Source organism: Thunnus maccoyii, chromosome 7 (genome assembly GCF_910596095.1).
Source record: "Thunnus maccoyii chromosome 7, fThuMac1.1, whole genome shotgun sequence".
Taxonomy (NCBI): Eukaryota; Metazoa; Chordata; class Actinopteri; order Scombriformes; family Scombridae; genus Thunnus; species Thunnus maccoyii.
The window spans coordinates 1,774,451-1,789,643 of NC_056539.1; the positions used below are offsets into that span (position 1 = coordinate 1,774,451).

The 15,193-nt window shown below is 40.5% G+C and overlaps 1 protein-coding gene across 3 annotated transcripts in view; it reads right to left on the bottom strand.

Moving 5' to 3' along the window:
* ptprfa (protein tyrosine phosphatase receptor type Fa) overlaps positions 1-1,525 on the bottom strand; it is a 380,682-nt gene extending 379,157 nt beyond the window's left edge. For all 3 annotated transcript variants that reach the window (XM_042417112.1, XM_042417113.1, XM_042417103.1), the window contains exon 1: positions 1,216-1,525. The gene's annotated coding sequence lies outside the window, so the exon portion shown is untranslated. The remainder of the gene's footprint in view (positions 1-1,215) is intronic.
* Between the last annotated feature and the right edge of the window lie 13,668 nt (positions 1,526-15,193).

The following is a 15,193-nucleotide window of genomic DNA, read 5'->3' on the forward strand; positions in this document are numbered from 1 at the left end:
CAATAGCAGAGGTTGAATCTGACTGAACCCAGAGTAGAATACTGAAACACCTGTGCAGCAACTAGCCTACACCTATATTTTCCAGACAGCAATTCACATCTACAAGTATGCCCACTGCATTTTGCCACTATATATAATATTTCTTATGAGCAATGAAATGTCTCCTTGACATGAAGTATTACTGATTTTGCAAATACTGTAGGAAACCTAAAGAATGAAATACAGAATAGTCTGCAAATAATAGATTGCATTATTTTCTCAATGCGTCACACATGCACTAAAGCTTTAATAATCAAGACTAAAATTAGTGTTATTAAAGTAATTTGTTTATCATATTACCAGTTCAGAGAGAAGACGTTAAGTATATTTAAAAATCCTTGATAACTGCAGCCTGCCGTGGTCACACTGGCCGCGGACAGTGAGCAGAAAGATGAGAATTCTGTCTTACAGCAGGCAAAAAAAAACTAATAAATGAAGCAAATAATGCAACGAAATGAAGCAAATGACGCTGGTTTTGCACAGCTCTGATCCAGAAATAATATTTCATATTAAAAAAGGACAGGCAAATATTTGAGATAAACAGCACAAGTGTGCCGTAATTTCATGCACGGAGCGATGCTCTCATCAAATTACATTTAAACATGATGAATCAATGAAAGCTTCAGTCATCACAAAGTCAAAAATAGGAAATTGTGACGGTCTCTTAGTCATTATGACATTATCATCAAATCGGTAAATGTAATTCAAAAAAGAGAACACATTTCAATGAAATGTAGGCTGCACTTTTACAAGTGTTTCAGCATTTTCTTCATTTGCGAGAAAGCTGTTATAAACAGAAAGTCGCCTATAAAAGTTGGCATTTTTTAATGAAAAATACATCTCTTCTTGGAGAATTACTGAAAACCAGCGGATCCATTTAATTCAGACGAGCTATTATCTCATTCCCTATGAGACAGGCTTTGTAATCTAGTCGACAAAACAGTTGTCTTTAATGCATTTATTGATTTTGAATAGATTTGGGTGTTATGTCAGTGTGAGCTGTAATGTCAATGCAAGTGAGTGTTAACTGATTAGTGTGAATATGTAATTCAGTCTTGCATGCAGCGTGTCCAGTATGCAGGACGCTCCTCTGACTGCACAGATGTCACCACACAGCTTTCCATTTATGACACTTTCCGCAGCAAACCAGTTAGAGAAAATTATTTTATTACTCACCATTTTCTAGGCTTTCCTGGACGTTTGCATTTCGGAAAAGATGTTTCAGAAAAGAAGAGCAGGGAGATCCCCAGATTAGACACAGTTTAGAAAAGAGTCTCCCAATTCCTCCAGTCCCGCAACACTTGCTCTAATCCCCCGAGATGAATTGTAAAAAGGGTCCGTAAAAGCACCGTTAGGAGTGTCAGGTAAATCCTCCGCTCAGCTGCTGGGGCTGTGCAGTTTTTTCTCTCAGTGTTTGTTAGTGTTCCCGGTAAACCGGCAGTATCCGTCTGCCTCCCTGTCTGTGCGCGGTGGCTCCTCTCTGTCAGAGCAGCGTCCCCAGCACTTCGTCCGTACACACTCGGCAGCCGTCGGACATGTCCGTTTTTTTCCGGAAACCACTGAACAAGCCTCGTGTAGGCTGATAATGACGTCCGGGCTTTTTCTTGACCGGATTTTCTTTCTGTTCGTGTTTTTAAATCATCAAAACGAGCATTTTATTGAAAGAAAACAGTGCAAATATTATCTGCACGTGTTTTATAGAATACAAGACTATGACCATGGTTTGATAAGCAGAAGTCAAACTGCTCCCTAACCCTGCCTCAACTAAGGTGCCCTTGAGCAATAGCCTTTGTTAAATGAACCTTCACTGCACCAGGGGAGATCCTCAGTAATTAGCAGACTGTGGTTATGGCAGTGCAGAAGTGCCATCTATAGAAATAAAATGTTTCTCACTGCTTTTAATAAAAACTTAATTAAAAAAAAAAAAAAAGTTACACAGAGTAGCAGTTGCCAGCCTGTGGGTCAGAACCCCCAAGAGGTGCGGGATAAATCTGAGGGCTGTGAGATGATTAAGACAAAACAAAACAGAAAAACATGATTTACAGTTCAAAAAACTCCTTATTTATCATCCTGTCCCTTTATGCAGCCCCTCAGTTCAGCCTCTGTCTGACACAGCCCATTTTAGCTCCTGTCTCTTTAAGGCTCCCCTCCCGATGAGTCCACTATGTTTTGATTGGCTCCGAAAACCCAAACTATGTGTTTAACTATATTTTAGTAATCTGCATCACTGACTGCATGCTGTGACAATATAACTTTACAGAACACATCAGCTGTAACGTTATGACACTGGGAAGAAGATAATTACATGGATTTTGCTTTTTAGGCTGATAATAAAACCTTCACCTATTTATACCTACTGCGGCAGGAAACCTTAAATTTGCCAATAGCTGTACTTATTTAAGACCTGAACTAAAACTAAACTTTTTCTGTGTTGCATGCAGAGTGAGGGAGCCAATGTGTGTTTGTCTGCTGTCATCTGATCAACTGGTAGTGGATGTCCAACTGAGCAGATACTCTGATCTACAGCAGTGAGACATGTTTCTGAGAAAGTAAGAACATCAAGTTTGTATTGAGCAGCCCAACTCTGATTAGATCAATTTTCAGCAGAAGGCTCCTTATATTCAAGTGCATAATTTTTAAACCTTTAACTGTATCAATTATAAATCAAGAGGAATAAGAGCAATAATGGGTAAAGTGGGGCAGAGGGAGGGTCTGAGAGAAGAGGGCAGGAGAGCCATAGCACATACCAAAACACACACACACACACACACACACACACACACACACACACACACACAAACACACACACACACACACACACACACACACACACACACACACACACACACACACACACACACACACACAGGACAGAGAGAGGAGATGAACAAAAACAAAACAAACTCAAGATGCACCATAAAACAAAACACACAGCTCAGACTGCATAGCCCATGAATAAGAATAGAAACAGGACAAAACAGACAGTCCAAGACAGTTGAGAGGGAAAAATATGGGCCTAAAATAAGAAAAACAAGTATAACAATAATAATAATAACAATAATAAGTATAAGTATGGTCTATGTAACAAAAACTTTAGGAGTGACAGTAAGAGACCCGAAACAATTCCCAGCTAAGATGTCATCAGAACAGCTCTGCACTGTGAAAAAAAACACCACTAAAAAACATCTTTGAAACATCTTGCAAAGCGCTCTGTGATGGGAGGCGGTCATGTGACAGTCACCAAGATATTAGAATTGAATATAGTAGTCTACAGGTGATGTTACACTGTCAGCTACAACACAAGATGAGACTGGACAGAGACCTGCAGAGAGACACAGAGTCAGCTGTTGGAGTGAGATAAGTTTATTAGCAACTACTGACATGTAGAAGTTGCTGCACCAAAATATGGCAATAAAAATCTAAAAGATCTGAGTCTGAGCCCTTCAGGGCTCTTTTGTCAAATGTTGTGATGATAACCTCCTTGATAGCCCCCTTGATAACCTCCTAACCCTTAATGTGACAAAAACTAAGGAATTAATCATGGATTTTAGGAAAAACAGCAGTAAACCAAAAGCTAGCATAATACATGGTGAGTCCAAATTATAGATACATACAAGTATCTTGGAATGGTGTTTGACTTGCAACTCAAGTTTGATGCAAACACAGATCTGATTACCAAGAGAGGACAACAGAGAATCCACCTGATGCGGAAGCTGAACTCTTTTAGTGTCTCTAGTAATATTATTAGTAATATATTTCATGTAACTTCTATCAATCTTTTATTGAAAGTCTTTTAACCTCTGGAAGAGGGAGCACAGGTCCAATCTTGTCCAATTATGTGCCCCTTTGGCAAACTAATCATTATTCAAATTCTTTCATTCCTTCTGCTATGAGGCTGCTAAATGCTGACAGTAGTAAGTGAAATGTAGGCCAGTCCCTGTAAATGTGTAAACTTATAAACTTGTTGTTATCACCTGACTCCTCACATCAGCCCATACGTGGTGACCTGAGGGTGCCAGAGTGTGTTTCCTGCTGCTCTTGCTCTTGTGCCATTTGTTGACCTGTTGTCACTGACATGTTGATGTGTATGTTTGAATTCTGCTGCTAGACCTAGTTGTATTTATTTTTATTTTATTTATGTGAACTGGGTAGGCTGTGAAACTGAATTGCCCTTCTGGGATAGATAAAGTTGTCTGAATCTGAATCCGAATCTCTTCACCACTAGTGTCCACCAGTGGGTTCTCCCTCTGACGTTCTGGCAAAAACTCTGAGCAGCCACCTCCAAAACAGAGGTCCTGAACATGGCCCACTCAGATTCCATATCCCCATCCTCCTCCGGGATGTAGGAGAAATTCCTCTGGAGGTGGGAGTTTAAGACCTCATGTACAGGGACTCCCACCAGACATTCCCAGTGCACCCTCACTATTCGTTTGGGTCTCCCAGGAGGGTGCCTCCCTCGCCACCTGATCCAACTCACTACCAAGGGGTGATCAGTTGACAGCTCTGTTCCAAGACAGAGACTCCAAGAAGGCCGGATACTCTGAACTGCTGTTCAGTGCATACGCACAAACAACGGTGTTTCTGTCCTCCCAGCAACACAGAGTCACAAGGAGGTGACCCTCTCGTTCCACGGGGAGAACTCTGCTGCACTCAGCCTGAGACTCATGAGTATCCCCACACCTGCCTCGTGCCTCTCATCCTGGGAAATTCTGAAAAAAGAAAAGAATCCAGTCTCTCTCCAGGAGTGTGGTTCCAGACCCGGTGCTATGCATAGAGGCAAGCCCATCTTTATCTAATCAGAATCACTCCATCTCCCACACTAGCTCCGGCTCCTTCCCCACCAGGGAAGTGACATTCCACGTCCAGTTTACGATGCGTGGGATCAGCACTTCTGTGTCTCCACCCCTGCCTGCTTTTGGCACCACACCCAACCCCAGTCTTTATCTCAGCAGGTGCAGCTCACCGGTGAACTCCCCTCCCAGGCGGGTGCCCCGGTCTCCCTTTTTCAGGTGAGGTCCCTACACACCTGAAATACCGCTTCATTGAGGTCTGTGAATCTTTGCAATAATTTGAGCTTGGTTTATTTCTGCTGATAAAAGAAAATCTTGTATTTGTACAACACAGTGCACAACATCATGGAACTCATTATTTAGAACATGGGTGGGTGCATTCGATTACATTTAAGTTCCACTAATCAATAGTTTCTATATTTTCTAATTAACATTTCAAATAACTAATGAGAAAGGTGTTGCTGATAGAGACAAACCCAGGGAGAATTATTACCAACTCTGCTTTCTTTTTTAGCTTCAATTATTTTCAGTGACTCTTAAAGGTGTAGTGGAATTTAGTGGCATCTAGTGGAACAGACTTGGCAGAAATGGAATATTATATGCATAAGTATGTTTTAATTATTGTATAATCACCTGAAAATAAGAATCAGTGTGTTAGAATGGAAATTTTCCTGGAACAACACAAATACTTTTCAAAATTGTACTCATTTCAGAGTCTCACTTGTGTTGGTTGTATTCTGTGATCTTGGGGAAAATAATGGCATTGCCTTGGGGAGAATGGAAATGAATAGAAAACATGTTGGCTGATTATACTCGCAGTTTGAGATCCATATTCAGCGATAGGGACAGTATGGCTTTCTAGCATAACATTAGCTTTTGCTGCACAGCTGCCTGGGGCTACAGAGCTATTCATTACCAAGTTGAAACTGAGGTTGTCCTGTTTGTTGGAATAGTAAAGCAGTGTTTGAAGCATAACAGCTGAATGTGAATCCAATGCTAATTTTTGGTGTGTTTGAGGTCTGAAGGATGCTGTAAAGTGTGACCAAAGAGGTGTTGATAAGAATGGTCTTAAATTTTAAATGCTACTAAATCCAAACTATGAATGTAAACTATATTTTATGTTCAGCTTCTCACATGTATGAAATTCCAGACACAGTGAAATAATGCAAAATTCTGGGTGAAAAAGCTTGTATTAGATGCCAACAGTGTATAAAGACAAAGCTTCAGTCATACTGTGATGGGTCATCAGGCCTTCATACAGGTACAGCTGCACCTCCTTACCAAAATGCAGTCTCCAAAAGCAGAGCAGAGGGAGCACTGCAGGGTGACTATGCTGTACTGTTTCCTCTGTGCAGAGAGGATTCTTTAACTAACTGGCTGTTCTTTCCTCTCTGCTTGCTGTTAGTGGGAATACCTGGGACACACTGTTTGGACGGAGCTGATGCAGAAGCTGGGAAACACCAGAGGACTGAATTATAATAAGCTCTATGATCTGGCATTTGCCTCTCACCTCTCATTCAGGAAATTGTGTTAATCCAGAACTGAATAAGTGAATTTAAATGACAAAACTGTGAGGGAGAGCACACAGTTTTCCGAGGTAACGTGGATGATGAGGACTCATAGGGATCTAAGCCTCTTGACCTATGGCAGTTAAATCAGGTCTGCTCAGCGCCTTGTATTTTAATAATGTGATACTTTTTGCAGAGAAACTGGTGAGGTAAAAAAAAACAAACTATATTTTTCTGACAAATAAGTGTATGCTAGGCCATGTGGACTTTCAGTCAGTGCCATGTTGACAGCTGCTAGTTGTATTTCAAGTGTGATAGAGGTTGTGAATAATCCCTAGACTGGTATATTTCTTTCTTCCTCCAGTAAAGTTCATCAGGAAGACCTCTCCAGTGGACCACTGACCACTTGCCTTTTAGAAAAAATGATGCACAAGATCTGGACGAAAATCCATTTATCAACTAAATTCAAAACAGCAAACTTGATGGATGTAACTTATCTGCTAATTTATCTAATAACTTTTTGTTTCTATTCTTTTTTTTCACTAAAATATCCTGTCTTGCACTACAATTTCCACTCATCTTTCACTGACCTTAATCAAAGTGCCTAGTAGACCTAGCCACACTCAGGATGTGAACCTGAACCTGGGTCTCTGGTGCCAGACCCCTGCATCTTGTATGCCCACCAACCACCCTAACCTCCTCCCTCCGAGATCAGTGTGATATATAAATGTAGAGTTTAACTGGTTGTCACAACAACTGCCTCAATCCTCTTGTTTCTGCTTAGTCTGCCCCTCTGTTCCTGTCTCCATCCACTTCTCACTTCCCCCAGGCCCTTGCATTTCTGAAGAACTTCCCAGACCTACTATTCTCCACCTGTCCACCAGATGCCCTCAGACTTTCCCTTAGTGTATATAACCAGCTCGCCAGCCCTTTCCCTTTGCCAGATTGTCAATGTTGCTTTTACATTCCAGCCACTAGGGGCCTGTACCACAAAGAGAGATCAGTCAGGTTATCTTTGACTTTAAAGGCATACTATGCAGGATTTGTTGGATGCTGTTTGTAAACATAACATTCAAAGTTGGCAGAGAGGGAGACAGAGGCGGTGGTGGTCAAGCGAGCTAGAGAGTGAATGAAGAGAGAGAGTGATGGTAGCTAGAACAAAGCAGTGAATCAGATAAATGAAATCTTATTTTCTGATTGTTTCACAGCGGCTACATTCTAAAGCACAACACCCACACCTCTGCACACCCCTGTGGGAAGGTGGCACATTTCCAGATTTTTTGTGAATGCAGCTGGAGGTTGCAGCTTCATCCTCTCCACTGTGGCCTCTCTGATGTTTGTGTGTGTGTGTGTGTGTGTGTGTGTGTGTGTGTGTGTGTGTGTGTGTGTGTGTGTGTGTGTGTAGCTCAGCCCTAGAGGACAGAGACAGAGGCGGTGATGTAACCTAGTTGCTACATATTTATACAGTCCTGAAATCACATCCTGTATGCTGTGATTGGCTGGGGGCTACACACCCACTGCCCAAAGGCTGACGCCCAGAGGCATACCATACACAGCAAAATAATAAGAAAATAAGAAAATACAGGCAGATGTTTCTGCAGATACATACACCGCCACACACTTCTAGTGGGTCATGAGTGATGATTGACAGGGATTATTTCTGTATAAGTCTATATATTGTTTTTTTTAGGAAAATCCTGTATAGTATACCTTTAGCTCAGGATTTCTGGTATCACAAAACTGGCTAACTTTTAACCTGGGTAGATCACCATGGTAACCTATGCTGAAATAATAACTGCTCCAGCGCAGGTTCACTTTAGAGGATTGGATCAAAACTCTGGATAGATGGCGTCATCATTCCTTCAGGATCCTGACAAGGACAAAAGTCCTGAGTTTACAATAACGAGCAAGTAAGTAATAAAGAGGAATAGATACTTTTTTAGGTCAGAAGAACCACTTTGCTGTTCCAGACTTTCACACACAGACACTTAACACATAATGATGATGGTAGCTGTATTTTAATTGTGCAAAGTTCCTTTCATTCCTAAAGGGATTGGTGACAGTGTTGTTGCTTTTACACCCATATTCCATCACAACAGCTCAGAATAATTAAGACTCAAGCCTTGTTGTCTTTTATTAGAAAAGTAATCCACACAGTTAATTAGCTCACCAGAAAGTGAGAAATTAATGATTATTAATTGCTTACTATGATTTAAAAATGTAGACTTGAGGAGTTCTGAGTTGTATTGGTTGTTAATGAGTTTTTTCTAACTCAGCCTTACTTGGAAAACAAGTGCTCCCCCTCACAGTTTGTGACTCAGTGTGTAAAACACAGCATTTTAAAACTTTACAGCTCAAGGTCCATGGGGACCACCTTGGTGTGTACTAGTGTGTGCAGTCCCTCTATACTGGGTATACTGGGTTTTGGTGATGTGATTTATGGTGATCAAATACCATGAGATGATAGAAATTTTACTGTGTTAGCTATCCCTTTAATATCCCTTATTACGATGTTTACAGGATTTTTGCAATGCCAGCCCTGCCTGTATCAACTAGTTCTTCCTAACAGTTGCTCTTGGTGTTTGCCACTGTTTGGCTTCCTCAGTGGCTGCACCTTGAGCTGAGGATCTAAACTCCCGGATCATCCCCTTGCTGTCTCCCTGCTCTTCCCATCCAGGGTTATTGTTGCCTTTTTTAAAATGCTATTACTTTCCAAAACCCACTCACCACAACCAACCTGACTTAAATTACACATTCATATATAGACTGCTGCAGACAGGAGTACTAATAATTCTTTGGGGTCGTGTGTATTTCTACTAAACCTTTAGTCGAGAGAAAAACATATTTATATGGATATATAATACTATAAAATATATGATAAAATATAGTCACCTTAATTTATACAAATCATTTGCACAGTAATATTGCCTTGTTTGAATGGTTGAATGGAATATATTGTGGGATTCTAGCTTGTGAATTCATCATGACTGTCTGTTTAAGCTTGCTCATTATCCACAGGTAGCTGCTCCTGAAACAGTCAGCGGCCCTCTTGTATTTGCTTTTGCATATTCCAGATGACTATGGAATTACTGTTAAGGTAAATGAGAAACAGAGGATTTATTGCATATCAGAGTCATTAATGTGTCTAGTTATTGTATTGTATTAACAGTCACTGTTTCCTTCGCTTATTGTGTCCTTTTTGCTTGCCTTGTAAATCCCAATCTGTTCTGCTCATGCTGAATGAAGCACAACACAGTAATCATCTACTTAATTTAAATAACCTACGTGTGAGTCATCACAAAGTATCATATAGAAATAATAATAATATAGAGAATTATTATTACTATTATATGATACAATAATAATACATTTTATATTTTATTTAAAGAGCGTTTTTCAGGGTACTCAGACACTTTACATAAGTTAAAAAGATCATAAAAAACAAAGAGAAACAAAGACAAAACTTCCAGGCGCACCACTAAAACATTGTATCTTTGTCAGTTTTTGTAAAACTCAACTGAGCCCTACCTTTTTACACATCTTGCTTCAATCCTGCACTGCTTGTTAACCCATAAAACCCTGAGTAGTTATTCATTTGAATCCCATGATATGGCCTAACCTATATATCTTACCTGCATCTTACCTTCAATGGAGACTTTTCAATTGATCACCCAAATTTGGCACACACTTCTGTGAAGAAATGTGCAATCATGTCCCAGAATACAAAAAAACCCATTAACCTGAAAAAGAAACACTGTAGAAGCAATTGACAGACAGCATGCAAAATTTCCACGTGATGCAGTTGTAGATAATGGTATTCACTGAGTTTCAGCTCCAACTGAAAAATCTACAGTCATCCCTTTTTTTAAACAATGCACAATGAGAAGGGACTTCATTTTGGTAACAGCTCTCTGAGTCTTCCCCACACTTCATGGATTTTGCTCTCTCTGTGCTCAGCTATATAGAGGCACATACTCTACATCCATGAGCATTTTTTTTTAAACCATGAAGCACACCAAGTCAAAAGAGAGAGAGAGAGAAACAGATTGACAGATTCGACTATTCAGCTCATGCTATAGGTAGTCAGCATATTGTGAATAAACTGGAGAAGTTACACATGTCTAAACACATGAGAATTACTACCTTATGATGGAGGTTTGAGTATCCCTGTGACCCTGGCATACCAATGCCTCCTGGCAAGGTCTTCAGAGGTAGACTGGTCCCAGGAAAGGAGCCAGAGGAATTCAAGAACCCTTATGGACCAGCCAATAATGGACAGAGCAAGAATGAAAAAACTTGAGCCATGTCTGGGAGGTAAGCTCAACTAGATAAAATAGAACCAGCCCAACAGTGCCAGGTATGAAACCAAACTCTTGGATTGAGGCTGGATTCTTTCATTTTGCAGAATGGCCAAGGCTGAAAGGCAATTGGGGATTCCATAGTAATACTGGGGGACTTGAATGATCACATAGGCAATGACTGAGGAATTATGACCTGCCTGATGTGAAGTGATGCTTTGCTTTTGGACTCTTGTGCTAGTGATAGACTATACAAAACAAAAAACATAATTGAGCATAATGTAGTTCATAAGTGCATCATAAGATCAAAGATTGGCTGGGATCCCGCAGCCTCTTCCACCTCAATGATGATAAAACCTCGGTTTTGGTCTCCAGCTAACTTCACCAAACAGCCGCCATGGAATGTGAATAAAGTTGCAGCTCTGTCTCCATCCTGACGTGCTTCTGCTGGACTGGAGGTCTTGGACAAGCTGGATAAACATCAAGATTCACATTCTGGTCTCTCTCATTCACCTACCCATCCAGGAACAGCTGATGTAGGGCCCAATGCCCAATGATGTAGGGCACAACGTTGAGCTCCATCTCACCATCGCCATACCAGCTGGCGCTGACTCTACCGCCAACTCATCGTTGGTGACTCAATGGTCACTGAGAAAGTCCCGGGCATAATAAATTCCTGCCCTGAGGTTGACAGGATTGTCATACATGTGGGTATGAATTACATTAGAAAACGGCAGTCTGAACTGTTAAAACATGACATCATAAACCTCACACCTTGAACATCCTCACACATTCTCAACCCCCGCTTTCATCTGCAGAGTGGGGCGTTTTAGTCACCATCTCAGCCTCAGCAGCTGGCTGTCGTCTGTATGTGATTCCTACGGTGTGCACTTTGTTGATAAGTTCAGCCTCTTCTGGGAATGGCAACATCTTTTCAGTGCAGATGGTCTCCATTTGAACGGAGCTGGCAATATGGCACACAATATTTGCCACAATATTTGCCATCCACTTGAACCCATATCATGTCACCACAACGTGACCATTCATCAGTCCAATGCTGATCGTTGTGTCAGTAATTGATGTCTCCCTGGTCCTGGTCCCTACCACAATGTTTCCACCTAGACCTACACCGACACACTATCTATCAGGCTCAGACCATCTAGCTCCAACATCACAGTCAGGATTAACTCTGATATGGTCACTTCCTATCTACCCAGAGCCACCCAGTCCTCTGATGTTTCCTACATGCAGAGTTTGTGCCATAACCCTGCAGTGAGGAAGCAGGGGATATCCAAAACATTTCAAACTGTCAATGGTGAAATTACTATGGGATTCTGAAGTTGAAACCAAGGGGACTATTTGGTGGACACTTAAACATCAGAGGTATTGTTTCAAAGAGCAATCAGGTATTTCATTTATTGTCTAACTCAAAATGGAATAAAATGTGAACGTATTCTGTTCAAAGTGGCTGACACTCTAGAGCATGTCGGATTGAAAATAATCTTGTCAAAGAAAATGTCATTTAATATCATAGGCATATACAGGCCCCTTTAAGCAAATGACATTATAATCAACTTGATAAAATCCTGAAAGACTACAACCACAACAAAGAATTAATTCTTTTGGGTGATTTTAATGTCAGTTAGGAGGATAAGTTAAAGAGAAAAAAAGCTAAAAATGGTTACAGAGAAATTCCACCTGGAAGACTATCCAGGGAAGAATATCCAAAAGTTATAATCTGATTACTGGCTTATCCGATCATAATCTAACTCTATTCGCAAGAAAACTGACAAAAAAATAGATGTAGGCATACTGTAGCCACTAAGACAAACATCTTTCACAACATTCCTAAATTAAAATTTCAAGGACTGCCTTTTGTCACCTACACAATATCGCAAAAATCAGGAACATCCTGTCTCAAAAAGATGCAGAAAAGCTAGTTCACACATTTGTTAACTCTAGGCTGGATTATTGCAATTCCTTATTATCAGGCTGCCCTGGTTCACCTTGAACCAGCCCTTAGTTATGCTGCTATAGGCCTAGACTGCCAGGGGACTTCCCATGGTGAACTGAGCTCCTCTCTTCTCCTCCTCTTCTCCATCTGTATGCATTCATGTAACATTAATGCATGTTACTAACTTGGCTTCTTCCCTGGAGTTTTTGCGCTTTCTCATCTCACAGGATGAGGGACTTGGACCCTCTGGTTATGGATGGTGAGGACCATGGCTGCAGGGATGCTGTGGTGGCATGGTCCTGTGGATGCCTCGACACCCACTCCTGCTATTATTATTACTAGTCATATTTCTATTATCATTGTTATTGTTATTATTGTTGTTATTATGCTTCTCTGTGTCTCTCTTCTCCCTCTCCCCTTCCCTCCTTCTTTCTCTCTCAACACAACCAGTCAAGGCAGATGGCTGCCCACCAAGAGCCGGGTTCTGCTTGAGTTTTCTTCCCATTAAAGGGGAGTTTTTCCTTGCCGCTGTCGCCAAGTGTTCGCTCATGGGGGAATACTGGGTCTCTGTAATTTAAAGAGTATGCTCTAGACCTGCTCTATGTGAAAAGTGCCCTGAGATAGCTTTTGTTCTGATTTGGCGCAATATAAATAAAAACTGAATTGAATTGAATTGGAAACTGATGAAGTCCGTTAACAACTTTTCTTAACTTTTCTTTTTGTCTACATCACATGCAGTTTGGCTTTAGAGCAAATCATTACACCGAAACTGCTACCTTGCTCTTAATAGATCAGTTAAATCTAGTCTTGATGGACGAGAAGTGGTTGGTGCTGTATTTTTAGGTCTACGTAAAGCATTTGACGCAGTTGATCATGACATTTTAATCTCAAAATGCTCTAAATTTAATTTTTCATCTAGAGCACTGGCATTGATGTCTATTTATCTAACAGGATGCAATGTATTAACGTTTGTGATGCACTGTCCAGTAACATGAAGTGGACAATGGGTGTTCCACAAGGGTCAGTGTTAGGTCCCCTATTATTTAGCCTGTATATTTATAACCTCCCTCAACAGTGTCATGATGTAGAACTGCAAGCTGCAGCTGCTAAGCTAACTACTGCAATGGAACGGATTGACAGTGGCTTGATCAATCATGTCTCAGTCTGTCTGAATGTTAATAAGACAAAAGGTATGTTTTTCACTAAAAGCATGGTGCAACCTCAGAATATGGATATTTTCATCAAAGGCAAAAGGATTGTCATAGTCACTGATTTTAAATATCTCAGCATGGTACAATGTTAAAAAAATTGTAAAAACCATAAAGTAAAATCTGGCAAACTTTAGCCACATCAGAAATTGTCTCTCTCTGGACACAGCCAAGATATTTATGCATGCTATGATCCTTTCCCATGTGTCTTATTGTATTATGTTGGGGGCAGACTGGTGAGACAGCCATAATTATATAAACAAACTCTAAAAATTCTGCATTAACATCACTGTAGGATACTTAAGAAATACAATTTATTGAGCTTTGAGAATTCTAGATTATATTCTAATTTGCGCCTTGCTTATAAAATTATAAATGGTTTGGCCCTTCCTTCATTATTCAATTCACTTCAATTCAATTTTATTTATATAGCACCAAATCACAACAAAAGTCATCTCAGGGCACTTTTCACATGGAGCAGGTCTAGACCATACTCTTTAATTTACAGAAAGAGAGACCTAACAATTCCCCCATGAGCATGCACTTGGCGACAGCGGTAAGGAAAAACTCCTCTTTAACGGGAAGAAACCTCAAGCAGAACCCAGCTCTGGGTGGGCGGCCATATGCTTTGATCGGTTGGGTTGAGAGAAAGTGAAGAGGGTGGGAGGGTGTGGACACAGAGAAGCAGAACAACAGCAGCAACAACAACAACAACAACATCAACAATAGATACATGACTAGCAGTAACAAACAGCAACAACAGCAGGAACAGCTGGAGAGGGGCAGAAGAAGGACAGAAGAAGGACATCAACATGCCAGCATGGTTTATGGGGTTTCCTGCGGATGAGAAAGCACAAAGAACCCCGGAGAAGAAGTCAATTTAGTAACATGCATTAATGGTAAATGAATACATACAGATGGAGAAGAGGAGAGAGGAGCTCAGTGCGACAAAATTATAAATTATGTGACTTTGTGCATTTTTGTTCTGTGGACTCCATAAAATCCTCCAGAATATCGTCTATATGAGATTGTACCACACCATATTGTTGCACTGCATTTGGACAGTCAGCATTTTTCTGTAAAAGCCACAACTCAGTGGAATGCCCTACCTGGTGACATGAAGAGCTGCAGCTCCTTGAGTACTTTTAAAACCAAATTAAAAAGTTTACTAAAATCTACTCAGCTCTGTAACCACTGATTTTACATTTTATCCTATGGTCTTCTTATGAACAAGTACTCTTGATTTTAACAAGATTTGGACAAGTATTCATTAGTCAGTCAATTAGTTCTAGTTGACATTGTGGCTATGTGTGATGTGCTATTTTGTGTAACCTTGTAATATCTATCAGTATAATTTTCTACCTTTTATACTATGTTTATTCTGTGTTATTCTTTA